Here is a 14,092-nt window from a genome sequence, read left to right as displayed (position 1 = left end):
AGTGGATGGAAGGGAAGGAGTGGGAGTCACTCACTGTTCAATTAATAATCTACTCTTACATACCTGGACACTTATCTTCTTTTTATTGTGCAATGACTTTATCAATAATGTAATGTAGCTGCTCATTTCTGTCATATACAGTCATACATATTTTATCTTATACATCTCCTCCACATATAACTTATGATTTAATTTTCCGTGAATTTTATTTGACCTGTATTCTTACATCTACCTCATATATATTTGACTATGAGTTTATTGCTTACTGTTTATCATTTTTTATACTTTCTGTATTTATTTAGCTAAGAGTTTATTGGTTATCTTATACTGTATTTTTTATACCTCCCTTGTGTTTTTGTAAGCTGCTGGAAACTCAATTTCTTTGCGGGAGTCATCCCAAAGGGATCAATAAAGAGAAGTCTAAGTCTATTAAATAGATCGAAATCTTACGGAGTACTACTTTAAGGCTATAGCCTATTAAAAGGTGAAATAATGAGAAATCCATAGTATATAAGATATATTCAAATCTTTATTTGTAACACAACATATACTCATTCATAGAAAACATACACTATCAGAAAGACTGCTTTCTATTTGTGTGTTTTTTTTCTCGAGGTTGTCATTCACAGATTGTGATGATATCTGGGAAAAATGTCAATATTTGGCCTGTCCTGAATAATATGAAATGGACTGTGTGACGTCTCTGTGCTCTTGGCTGGATTATAAACATTTAAAGGGACCTTAATTCTATGAATTTCTAGTCTGAAAAACGTGTTTATTAAAGCACAGCTAATGGAATCAACAAACATTAGACTACTATTACCACAGAAACTAATATTTGCTTCATTGATTTGTAGCTCTGCAATTAGGTTTTGAATCAACTGGTTAATGGCCGCTTTGTGTTAGAAACCAATAGACCTAAGTCTGGTGCATTAACAGTCAGTGTGGTCACAAGATGATCTGGCGACCTTGTGTTTTTAACAGAGATGCTCTATGACATGGGTGTCAAAGTCAAGGCCCGGGGGCCGGATCTGGCCCTCGAATGAATTATCTCGGCCCCCGGGATGATATTTGATTAGTATTAGAAACCGGCCCGCACGCCACAGCCGCCTGCTCGCCCCCAATAATGGCTTAACTGAAGGTGGACGATGAGAACAGGGTGTTTGAAGCTCGGTGGGAGGCAGAGCACATGTTCACAAAGCTGTGCGTCTTTATCTTGATATTAAGGAACACATTTTTTTTTTGAAGGACATTTTCTTTTTTGCTGTTTGCCTGTTGAAATGTTTTCACTTGAAATTACAGACAGAGCCATAAGAAAATATTGGATTATTCATTTAATTATGTAATAAAATACGGTACACTGTGTTAGGTCTTGGTTCAATAGGTTATATGCAATCATTTTAATATGTTTTAATTAACATTGAACCAGTCCGGCCCTCGGCTTGTAGAAAATTTGTTTTTTTGGCCCTCTGATGTATTTGACTTTGACATCCCTGCTCTATGAGATATGTTTTACTATACCAGGGTATTAGGTACATGGATGATGGTGTAGTAGTAATAGTAGTAGTAGTAGTAGCAATAATAGTTTTTCGTTTTTAAAGTGGTGCATGAAATTCTATATGGCAAACGTGTTTACTCAAGCAGGTTTCAAAGACAAATAGATTTATTTAGAAAATGAATTAGAGATCGATATTATCAGGAAGACCTTGCTCTCTTCCTGTTTACCCATACAATAAGAAACAAACAAAATGCCACTGACACATTCACTCAAACAAAACTATAAAGACTGATCAGGTAGGCAACGTTATATTTAACATTGTAAAGAAAAACTAAACATAGAGGCATTCACAAAGACAGCTACGCATTCTCTTCTTGTTATTAACATCTGCAGTCACTATAGCAACTGCAGAAACACTTGCCAGTTAACAGGGTCACTTGTTAAACCGAAACAGCGGCCCTGTTTTCTATTAAAGGCAGGGGTGCAGGTCCGATGTCAGGATTTGGGGGACACAAGAGAGTTGGGTTTTTTTTGCCGGTATGCAACTCATACCATACCACCATGAATCACAAAATCACAACTTCGTAGAGGCTCGCCATATCATTCAAAAAGTACTGAACATGGAATAATTTCCTGTTCTTATCTTTCTTGTGTATTTGTCCTAAACAGCCAACAGCATATCACTGCTTACTGAACTGTTATATTAGTAGATCGTCATTTAAAGGGTCTTGGTCATGTGATGTCTACTCACTGCCAGTTCTTCTCACCATCTTCCTCCCAGTGTATGGGACTACTTTATGCATGATTAATTTATATGGATGAATATGAAAATATGAAGCCTATTTTTAAAGCCTGCTGATCATTAGCTCTGTGTAAGAAACTCCCAGTTCATTGGTGTTGTAGTGGAGGAGAGCAGAGATGAACGTGGAGTCAGAAATATATTTTTTTCCACCATTTCAATCATTTCCGTTTAGATGTGAATCTTAAATGTGAAGTCTGAAAATACATGTGTTCAATTTTGAAATCATGGGTGCAGACCCCCGTGATCTGCAACCCTGGTTTGAGGACTCACTTAGGACACGTGGAAAATAAGAGACATAGACATGATTTCCTGCGATTGTTACATATAAAGTATCATTATTAATAACTTGCATGCCATGTTAAATAACTTTAAAGTGTGATATTGTGGTGTTTAGTGCTGTTGTGTAGGCTGCTCTGATGTGAGAAAATGACAGGTGGAGCAGAATTAACGTAGATTCAAATACACCCCGTGGTTCTCGGAGTAAGCCGAATTGTAGGTTCACTCAAGTCAAATAATGCCGTATTTCAATAGGTTCGTGACGCGACCATTGTTGGCCAGTTTGCAAGAACAAATTATATCGGTATATTTGTCAGCGGGGTTCTGTGTCGGGCTACACATAGCTGATAGCTAACAGGCAGCTGGTCTTACCTGAGAGAGGGGGGCAGCATTCAGCGGTGTTCACTCTTCTGTCATCTGTTAGTGTACATGCTTACCGATCATCAACATTACCACCTCTCATACTTACACAACTACAAGTTTCAATTTTCCGGTTGTACCTTTCAAAGTAAAGTCTGTATTTAATCATTTGCAACATGTGAGTAATACACAGGGCTTGAGATGCCGCATCCATGTAAGCCCGGGGAGGCAGGTCACAGTCAATTAATCATGTTTTACCAAAATGTGCATCCTCCGCTACTTTATCTTAATACTCCATAAAAGATCAGATGTGCTTTAAGATTGAAGGCCCCGGCCTCTCCTCTCACTCAACTTCCTCTAACTTGCAGTGACACTGAAGAGGTCATAATCATGACGTGCCCGGCTGTTGTGGAGCCACGTCCAGTCACGCTTCCGCCTGCTCAACAAATCATGTTCCAACCTCAAAGAGGACCGACCAATCAAACAGTTTTCCAGGCGGTGTGTTCAAGGACTGACTTTTCAATACAGAAATCACACGAATGCTCATAAATACAAGAAAATAGTTCAATAATTGTATTTACCATCCCCAACACATTAACTGTCTCACTGATATGGGCAGGTAGATCCAATATGCAGATGTAGGTTTTTATAAAACAAGACTTTAACTGTGTCATATATCTGTATGGTTATAATATATGTGAATTCACTTTATGCCCAACATATTGAAGAACTTCCAACAGGAGGTGAATCAAACCACACATTGTAACCCTTTCTCACCTCCTGTGTGTGTGTTCGTGCATGCGTGCGTGCATGCGTGTGTGTGTGTGTGTGAGAGAGAGAGAGAGAGAGAGAGAGAGAGAGAGAGAGAGAGAGAGAGAGAGAGAGAGAGAGAGAGAGAGAGAGAGAGAGAGAGAGAGAGGGGAGAAAACTGACTTTCCAGCAAAGGAAGAAACACAAAACAGATGGGTTAATAATTTGTCGGACAGAGATCTTTCCCACCCAGAGAAGGAGGTCTTAGCCAAGGGCTTGAACTTTGCCATGACACCAAAAGAGGTACCCGTTGTGGAGTTGATTACGGCTACGGAATCAGCTATGAAGAAAAACAACCTTAATGGAACTGAGGCTGAACAGCTAAGGTTGAAAGTGTCAGCAGCGTTGTCCCAGGCTAAGGTCCCCCCATCCAACCTCACCATTGAGGAGAGAAAAGCAGTAACGGCACTGAGCAAAGACCACAGCATCACTATCCTTCCAGCAGACAAGGGTAGATGCACAGTGGTTCTCAATACAACTGATTATCAGGCAAAGATCTCTGCATTACTCAGTGACTCTAACACTTATGAAACTCTGAAACGAGACCCTACCAGCGGTTACAAAAAGAAGGTGATAGAATGTCTTCAGCAACTGCAAAAAAAAGGAGTCATTAGCAAACCACAGTATTACAGGCTTTACCCCCAGGACTCAACCCCCTGCTTATATGGACTCCCAAAAATCCATAAAGAAGGGGCCCCGCTCAGGCCCATTGTCAGCAGCATAAACTCGGTCACTTATAACATTGCCAAGCATGTTGCCAATATTCTGGCACCACTGGTGGGAAACACCCCACGCCACATCCAAAACTCCATGGACTTTGTGAACAAAGTCCGAGACCTAAAAATGGATCCAGATGAAACCATGGTGTCCTGCGATGTGACTTCCTTGTTCACCTGTATTCCAACCATGGAGGCCTTGGCCACGGTAAGAGAGCGGCTCACACAGGACAATTCCTTACAAAACCGAACAAATCTCAAACCAGACCACATTTGCCAATTTCTGGATTTGTGCCTGAATACCACATATTTCCAGTTTAATGGCATTTTTTACAGACAGAAACACGGCTGTGCCATGGGTTCACCAGTATCCCCTATTGTGGCAAATCTGTACATGGAGGAGGTAGAGGGCAAGGCTTTGAACTCCTTTAAAGGAGTAACCCCAAGCCATTGGTTCAGATATGTGGACGACACATGGGTTAAGATCAAATCCAAAGAGGTGCAAACTTTTACTGAACACATCAACTCAGTGGACAGAAACATCAAGTTCACCAGAGAGGAAGTTAAGGACAACAGCTTGCCCTTCTTGGACTGTGACGTCCATATGGAGAATGACAGGAGCCTCCACATAGGGGTATACAGAAAACCCACTCACACGGATCAATATCTACTTTTTGACTCTCACCACCCTTTGGAACACAAGCTTGGCATTATCAGAACACTGCATAGAGCTGATAACGTGCCCACTAGCTCACAAGCTCAAGGGGAAGAACGCAAGCACCTGAGAGGCGCCCTCACAACTTGTGGCTACCCCAGCTGGACCTTTGTTAAAACGGCAGCTGCCTCCAGAAAGAAAACCAAAGTGGTTGAGAAAGAAAAAGATAACAGGAGAAACAACATAGTCATCCCATATGTGGCTGGGGTATCGGAGAAACTCAGGAGGATTTTCAACAAACACTGCATCCCTGTGTATTTCAAACCCGGTAACACACTCAGACAGAGACTAGTACATCCGAAGGACAGAACACCACACCACCACAAAAGTAACCTGGTTTATGCTGTCCAATGCAACGAGGAATGCAAAGATCTTTACATTGGAGAAACAAAACAACCACTGCATAAATGCATGGCCCAACACAGGAGAGCTAACTCCTCAGGCCTGGACTCGGCTGTCCACTTACACCTCAAGGAGAAAGCCCACTCCTTTGATGACAGCAATGTCCAAATCTTGGACAGAGAGGACAGACGGTTTGAAAGAGGAGTAAAAGAAGCCATTTATGTAAAAGTGGAGAAACCATCGCTAAACAGAGGAGGGGGTCTGAGGGCGTGATCACACTGTCCTTTTGGCCGCGGCCAAAACCGGTTTTTCAGCTAAAGCCTAGTACCTTTAAGCCATGTGAGTGCACCCGCTCCGCGCTCAACTGCGGCCAGCGGACCGTCCACGGCCCGCTTGAAAGAGGTGGGCTTTGGCGGAGCCGTTTGCACATGTACGAGCACGAGCGTGCGCACGTGTACGAGCACGAGCACGAGCCCTACGGCAGTAGCGTTATGTCCGCCTGTTCGGACATGTAAATAGAAGGACGGACCATGCGCGGACATTTAACAACAACAACAATGGCGGTGAAAGGTTCATGTTGGTGTGGTGCGGAGGTGGAGTGTTTACTGCAGATTTGGTCGGATGAAAATATTCAAAAACAGTCGACAAGACGCACAAAAACTCCGAGGTCTGTGGAAAGATTTGTAAACAAAGCCACACACAAGCGATCAATGCGTGTGACGTGTTACGGCGTGATGCCGTATGGACAGCAAGAAGCATTGGCCGGCCCAGGTAGTGTGAGTACAAACGGGGCTGGGGCGCGGGGGGGGAGAGGGAGGGGGGACAAGTACCCTAAAGTCCGGGTCGTGGTCCGGGAGGACAGTGTGAGCAGACCCTGAGACACCACTTATCTCCAATTTACAATGCCGCCCTTTCATCCCTTCCCAGGAGATTCAACAATCTAACCTCAAAGGACAACTGTTCACACATGGCCCGGGTGACCCCAACGACTGTTGTTCAGACTCAATAGAGCACTAACGAAGTCGAAACCAACTGTCCACCAACGACTGTCACTCCAACGACGGGCGTGGGCACTTGGAGCACAAAGGGTGTCAGTGACATCATCGGCCTTGTGAGAGGTTAAATACCTGGATCTCCACACCAGTTAGTTGGACCAGTCCCAGCCTGGTCAGATGCGTACATGAACTGATGAAGCCTCTTGGATGAGAGGTGAAACGTCTTCCTAGACAAACAACCAGTCCAGTTGTTTTTGACTGAAATTGCTTTGAGGATAACGATGACCTGGACGAATGAGAACATTCACAGGCTGAGAGAGGAGAAGAACTTGCACGTACTTTTTAAAATGAGATAAACACAAATACTTATACCTACCCAACTATCCAGGCCAAGACAACCCCCAGGAGGGCAGACAGAGCTCGCGGAGTGGAAGGCCCCCATGAGGAGAACAATGGAGCAGCAAACAAAGAGACAATAAAAAAATAGGTACTAAAAGAAATTGAAAAACCTCCTGAAACCAGATCAATGAATGTGAATATGAATAACTCAGAGCAAAACAAGAATAAATCACTAAATTAACCTATAAAGGAAATAAAGAAGACAAGGAAAAATGACAGTACAGGATAATTGAGTAATACTAAAAGAGTCAAAGAGGACTCAGTTAAAAGCTAAATTAAAAGGTGAGTCTTGAGCCTGCGTTTAAAAGCATCAACAGAGGCCCTCCAGCCGGCTGTTCCACAGGTGATTTAGCATTTAGTTTGGATTTAGCATTTAGTTTTGGATGATTTAATCCGGTTAAGTCCCACAAAAGAATGACTTCAACAGAGCCTAAATTTAGTGGAACATTACTGTCAGACCTGGGCCCTGGCTGTAAATATAAAAAAAACTACAACTATGTTATTTAAAAAAAGATCCAGATGTCTGCGAAACAAATACCACTTCAAAATAGGGACTCATAAAATAGAAAATTGTTCAGAATACAATTATTTAGGCCTGAAAAAAAGTTCCACTGGAAGTTTTAATCCACCAGTCAATGAACTGAGAGAGAACGCATGCAGGGCTCTCTATGCAATAAAAAGGCATATTTGCATCCAGATCCCAATTCTTAAACTACTTCAAGCAATTATTGAACCTATTTTACCTATTTTTATGGAAGCAAAGTGTGGGGCCCACAAATAAATACCAAACACCCAATCCAAATGACATACACTGAATTTTGTAAAAGCATCCTGCACAGGACAACGACCAACAACGCCAGCAGAGCTGAATTAGGCCAATATCCACTACTTATAAAACTCCAAAAATGATCAATTAAATATTGGCTTCATCTAAAACAAACCGCCACTCTTTCCACCACAAAGCCCTGCAAAGCCAAGAGATGAGCAGGGAGCAGAGTCGCCTCACTCAGAGCTGCATCATGGCAGGACAGTTTGTCTTCACCAGCCACAACGTGAGAGAGTGGTCACCTATCTACACCAGGCCTCAACCCATCACTTTATTTTTTTTATTTTATTTATTCATTCATCCATTTTCCATTACATATTTATAGTTTATTGTATCAACGTTTGTATAATTTGTAATGTATGTATTTGTATTCTTGGACGTTGTTCATACTCATATTTCTTACTCATACAATAAAATTATTTTAATTGTTCAATCTGATTATTATTGTACTGAATGCTTTGGCAACACTGTTGCAATATGTTCATGCTAATAAAGCCCAATTCAATTGAATTGAGAGAGAGAGAGAGAGAGAGAGAGAGAGAGAGAGAGAGAGAGAGAGAGAGAGAGTGACAGGGAGCCAGGTGGTGTCTTCACAGGGGGATCTGACCTGGTTCATCTCAGCAAGAAATATAACCTGGCATTTACACCAAAAGCGATGGAGGCGATGAAGGCGACAAGATGTCATTCAAAATCAATCTAAATGACGCAATGACAAGTGATGTCACTTCCAGGGACGCGATTTGGGCGATTTGAGCGACGCAATGAAGCGTTCATTTCGTCCATCGCCTCAACAAGATTGTCCGCTTGAAGTTGAAAAATTTGAACTATTTAAGCGGCATCACGTGACACTGTGGCAGCCAATCAGTGTTGAGATTGCGGTAAGCGCCATCTAAGTTCTCTGTGAAACATCCAGGGGATCGCCATTGTTGCAGTCTTTAGGGGAATCCAGACTGTTCCTGTGGATATAATATAATGGATATTACTACCCACTAAACATTGGATGTCAGATAGACATGGTGATCATGTCTATATTGGGTTTGTCGGTCCATGACCAATTCTGGACATCTATTCAACGTCCAGATGAGGTCTCTTAAACATAATATCTTTTTATATATTATGCCTTACCCTGTCTGCATTTGACAAGATAACAAACTATATGTAATAAATGGGAGATAAACATTCGATTAAGAACTCATATTATTAATGATACCTCATTATTAATTCTGTATGAGAGCATCCTTGCTAGATGCCCGAACCACCTCAACTGGCTCCTTTCAACGCAAAGGAGCAGCGGCTCTACTCCGAGTTCCTCATGGATGGCTGAACTTCTCACCCTATCTCTAAGGGAGAATCCAGCCACCCTCCTGAGAAAACCCATTTCGGCCGCTTGTACCCTCATTCTTTAGGTCATGACCCTGCTTTCATGGCCATAGGCCAGGGTAGGAACAAAGATTGACAGGTAGTTCGAGAGCTTTGCCTTCTGGCTCACATCTCTTTTCGTCACAATTGTGCGGTAGAGCGACTGCAACCCCCCGCTGCTCCGATTCTCCGGCAAAACTCACGCTCCATTGTCCCCTCATTCGTGAACATGATCCAGAGGTACTTGAACTCCTTCACTTGAGGTAAGGACTCATTCCCTACCTGGAGTAAGCAATCCACCTGTTTCCTGCTGAGAGCCATGGCCTCAGATTTAGGGGTGCTGATCCTCCTTTCCAGCACCTTGGAGTAGACTTCACCAGGGAGGCTGAGTAGTGTGATACCCCTGTAATTGGCACACACCCTCTGGTCCCCCTTTTTTAACAGAGGAACCACCACCCCAGTCTGCCACTCCCTTGGCACTGTCCCAGACTTCCACGCAATGTTGAAGAGACGTGTCAACCAAGACAGCCCCTCCAAACCTAAAGCTTTCAGCATTTCTGGACGAATCTCATCAACCCCTGGGGCTTTGCCACTGTGGAGTTGTTTGACTACCTCAGTGACTTCCGCCAGAGATATTGACAATGATTCCCCATCAGCCTCCAGCTCTGCCTCTACAAAAGAGGGCGTGTTAGTCGGATTAAGGAGTTCCTCAAAGTGCTCCTTCCACCGCCCGATTACCTCATCAGCTGAGGTCACCAGCTTCCCGTCCTTACTGTAAACAGCTTGGACGGTTCCCCGTTTCCCCCTCCTGAGATGTCGAATGGTTTTCCAGAAGCACCTTGGTGCCGCCCGAATGTCCACGTTGTTCGAGGGTTACCGCCCCTTGAGGCACCTAAGACCTTGAGGCCACAGCTCACCGCTGCAACTTCAGCGATGGAAGCTTTGAACATTGCCCACTCTGGTTCAATGCCCCCATACTGCAGAGGGATGCCAGTAAAGCTCCGCCGGAGATGTGAGTTGAAGATCTCTCGGACAGGGGCCTCCTCCAGATGTTCCCAGTTCACCCGCACTACTTGTTTGGGCTTAGCTGGTCCGTCTAGAATCTTCCCCCATCCTCTGACCCAACTCATAACCAGATGGTGATCAGTTGACAGCTCTGCCCCTCTCTTCACCTGAGTGTCCAAAACATACGGCCTCAGATCAGATGATACGATCACAAAATCGATCATCGACCTTTGGCCTAGGGTGCTCTGGTACCACGTACACTTATGTGCATCCTTATGTTCAAACATGGCGTTAGTTATAGACATTCCGTGACTAGCACAGAAGTCTAATAACTGACGACCACTCGGATTTAGATCAGGGAGGCCATTCCTCTCAATCAGGCCTCTCCAGGTGTCTCCATCATTACCCACGTGGGCGGTGAAGTCTCCCAGTAGAACTATGGAGTCCACTACCGGAGCCCCATGCAGGACTCCATTCAGGGTCTCCTCGAAAGGCTGAATACTCTTAACTGCTGTTCGGTGCATATGCACAAACAACAGTCAGAGTTTTCCCCCCTACCACCTGCAGGCGTAAGAAGGCAACCCTCTCGTCCGCCGGGGTGAACTCCAACAACGCGGTGCTCAGCCGGGGGTTTGTGAGTATCCCCACACCCGCCCAGCGCCTCACACCTTGGGCAACTCCAGAGAAGAATAGGGTCCAATCCCTATCCAGGAGTACGGTTCCAGAACCGAGACTGTGTGTGCAGGTAAGCCACACAAAAAAAGGGCCAAAGTCAACTCTTTTTCCTGACAGGCTGAGTGCCTTTAACATCTGCCGGACGATGCTGAGGAAGTTTTATGACTGTTGTAGCAAGTCACATGCTGGGGCAGTGGACTGAAGGTTGCAGAAACCAACAGACTGAACAAACTGATCAGGAGGGTCGATGTTGTCGTGGGGGAGGAGCTGGACACCCCGACGACTGTGGCAGAGAGGAGGATGCTGTCCAGGCTCCAGTCTATCTTGGACAATGTCTCACACCCTCTCTACAACACACTGGCCCAGCAGAGGAGCACCTTCAGCAAAAGAATCCTCACATATACACCAGATACACCACAGAGGGGACCACAGGAAATCTTACCTGCCTGTGGTCATTAAACTATACGATGCATCCCTAGGAGTGGTCACCCCCTCTCTGTAATATAGACTTACTCATAAACAACCTGTTCTTGTTCTTGAATTTACTGTACTTTGCACATTATTACATTACTGTCACAACTTCAGCCAGGCCTTAGTTTTTTATCTGTCTGTTTCCTGTTTTGCCAAACTAACTTTCATGTCATTTCAGACTCTGCCACTCCCCTCTGCTCTGCACTACCTGCTGATTGCATTCACCTGGTTTGTCCCATCCCCCACACTCACCTGCTCCTCATCAGCTAATCAACCCCTTCAGAGTATATATACTGGACCACTTCCCACAGTTCTCTGGCTGATTGTTCTTTGCCATGCAAGACTCTCTAGCGTTACCCTGCCTGACTTCCCGGTACATGCCTGCCACGGATGCCTGCTGCCTTCTCATCAGGTTTTCTGCCTGTGCTGTCGGCTTCCTGGTACCGAACTTCTGCCTGCCTTGACCAAGCCTCCTGCCACTGCGTTGTTGTATTGTTTGCCTGTCTGCCTGAGCTTCAGTAAACTGTTGAACTATCTCCATTTGTTCATACATCACCCGTTACAAGTACTTTTGATCTGTATATATTACTATTGTAAATTATATATATATAATACTGTATTATATTTCTGTTTTTACAAATATGTTATCTGTATAATATTGTTGTTGTTAAATATGTTGTTTGTATAGCTGGAGTTTGCAACGAAAACAATTTCCCTCAGGTATTATTATTAAAGTATTTCTGATTCTGAAGGTTGGAGATGAAGACAACCTTTATTAGTCTTTATCTCTAAACAGAATATATGTTGTTAAAACCGCATTTCTCACCTTCACGATCACATTGCATGGCGTTACACTTGCTCGCATGTTTATTAAGTTTAACACTAGTACATTGACTAGTGTGACTCGCCCCCAAAATCTGCAGATATCAAAGATAAATGCAACAATCTGTTACAAATATCAACAGTTACCTTTATATAAGGGTTTTATACAGTGATATTTAACAATATATGTCAGTATTTAACCTTCACACTCTGGGCCTGGGTTCTGCACTGTGCTCATCGATCATGAGCTTTCTCACAGATAGACCACAACAGGTGAAAACAGGCAACCGCACCTCCTCCACACTCATCCTGAACACAGGAACCCTGCAGGGTTGTGTGCTGAGCCCAGTTCTTTTTACACTATTCACTGTTGACTGCACCCCCATCCACAATTCAAACTTCATAGAAAAATTTGCAGATGACACCATGGTGGTCGGACTGATATCAGACCATGAGGAAACAGCGTACAGGCATGAGGTGAAACAAGTTCCTCGGAATCAACATATCAGACAAGCTGGTCTGGACCTCCAACACCTCATGGTTGGTCAAAAGGGCTCAATAGAGACTATATTCCTTCAGGAAGCTGAAAAAGGCCCCAACAAACAATGATGCTCAACTTTTCCAGGTTTGTCATTGAGAGCATCGTAACCAACTGCATAACTGTTTTGCTATGCCAGCTGCACAGCTGCTGAGCGCAAAGACCTGCTCAGGGTGGTGAAGGCAGCCCAGTGTATCATTAGGCTAGAGCTCCCTAAACTTGACACCATTTATGCCAGAAGATTGAGTAAGAAAGCCAGCAACATATTCAAGGATCACACACACCCTGGAATCAGAGCCACTTCCATCCTGTAAATGGTTCATTTGACTTTGTCTTTGTGTTTCTGTTTCTATTTTGATTTTATTTATTTGTAAGCTACACGGTGGTGTAGTAGTTAGCACTGTCGCCTCACAGCGAGAAGGCGCCAGGTTCGCATCCCGACCTTTCTGTGTGGAGTTTGCATGTTCTCCCCGTGTCTGCGTGGGTTTTCTCCGGGTACTCCGGTTTCCTCCCACAATCCAAAGACATGCACGTGTTAGGTTAAATCAGGGGTCCCCAAACCTTTTCCTGTGAGGGCCACATAACTTTTCCATTCTCTGATGGGGGCCAAAGTCAGTTTGTAACATAAAAAGTGTGACGATCACAGGGGTGCCTACACGTAAACATTTATTGTTTTCCAAAAGCCACACATTACCAAATATTAATAACCCTTTCTGGGTTCTTCACAGAAAAAATAAACTCAGGAGATATATCATAACACTATTTATGAAATAAATAATAACCAAAAAACCCTCTCTGGGTTCTTCATAGAAAAAAAGGTCCATTGAACATCAACTTTTTGTTGTGCCATGCACAATCTTAACAGGTAAAAGTTCAGCTTATTTGTCAGAGCAGAATCTCTTAATTAAATTACTCATATGAGCAGTCTCTCAAATTTCTTGTTTTCCTTCCTTATAATCCTTTTTTAGGTTCCAGTAGGCTTGTAGACACCGCTGTTTGCAGCTCTCTCATCAACTTCCCTGTAAAAACCACAAAGCAAGCAGGCTGAGAAACCGAACTAAGTGATACAGCACCTACACAGCACAATACATTTTACTACCAGTATGGCTGTTGAGATGGATTTTATCCAAGTAGATTTTATTATGATTAAATTTGATTATACTCAGAATGACTCATTCAAGTCACAAAAGTGAGCTTACCTATGTATGTTCATCAGTGTGTACTGTGGGCCTGCATCTGGCTGGTGAGAAGTTGAATGTCAGGTTCGATTCTAGTCACAGCCAGTCTCAAACACTGATGCAGATTTTCATCTGTCAAACTTGATCTCATCTGAGTTTTCAGGAGTTTCATATGTGAAAAGGTTTGCTCGCAGATATATGTGCTGCCAAAAAATGTAGACATCTTCATTGCGTGTTTTTTTATGTTAGGGTACGTGTCGTTTAGGAGGGCGGCATAGAAGTCAACGAGACTGTTGGGCTTGAAT

General features: G+C 43.5%; 1 protein-coding gene across 1 annotated transcript in view; it reads right to left on the bottom strand.

The window, feature by feature from the left end:
* cnpy1 (canopy FGF signaling regulator 1) overlaps positions 1-3,043 on the bottom strand; it is a 67,504-nt gene extending 64,461 nt beyond the window's left edge. Inside the window, exon 1 of the mRNA XM_083929196.1 lies at positions 2,949-3,043. The gene's annotated coding sequence lies outside the window, so the exon portion shown is untranslated. The remainder of the gene's footprint in view (positions 1-2,948) is intronic.
* Positions 3,044-14,092: the final 11,049 nt, after the last annotated feature.

The sequence above is a fragment of the Echiichthys vipera genome (assembly GCF_963691815.1).
Source record: "Echiichthys vipera genome assembly, chromosome: 15".
Taxonomy (NCBI): Eukaryota; Metazoa; Chordata; class Actinopteri; order Perciformes; family Trachinidae; genus Echiichthys; species Echiichthys vipera.
The sequence above is the reverse complement of the archived record's forward strand: the minus strand, read 5'-3'. Positions and strand labels throughout refer to the sequence as shown.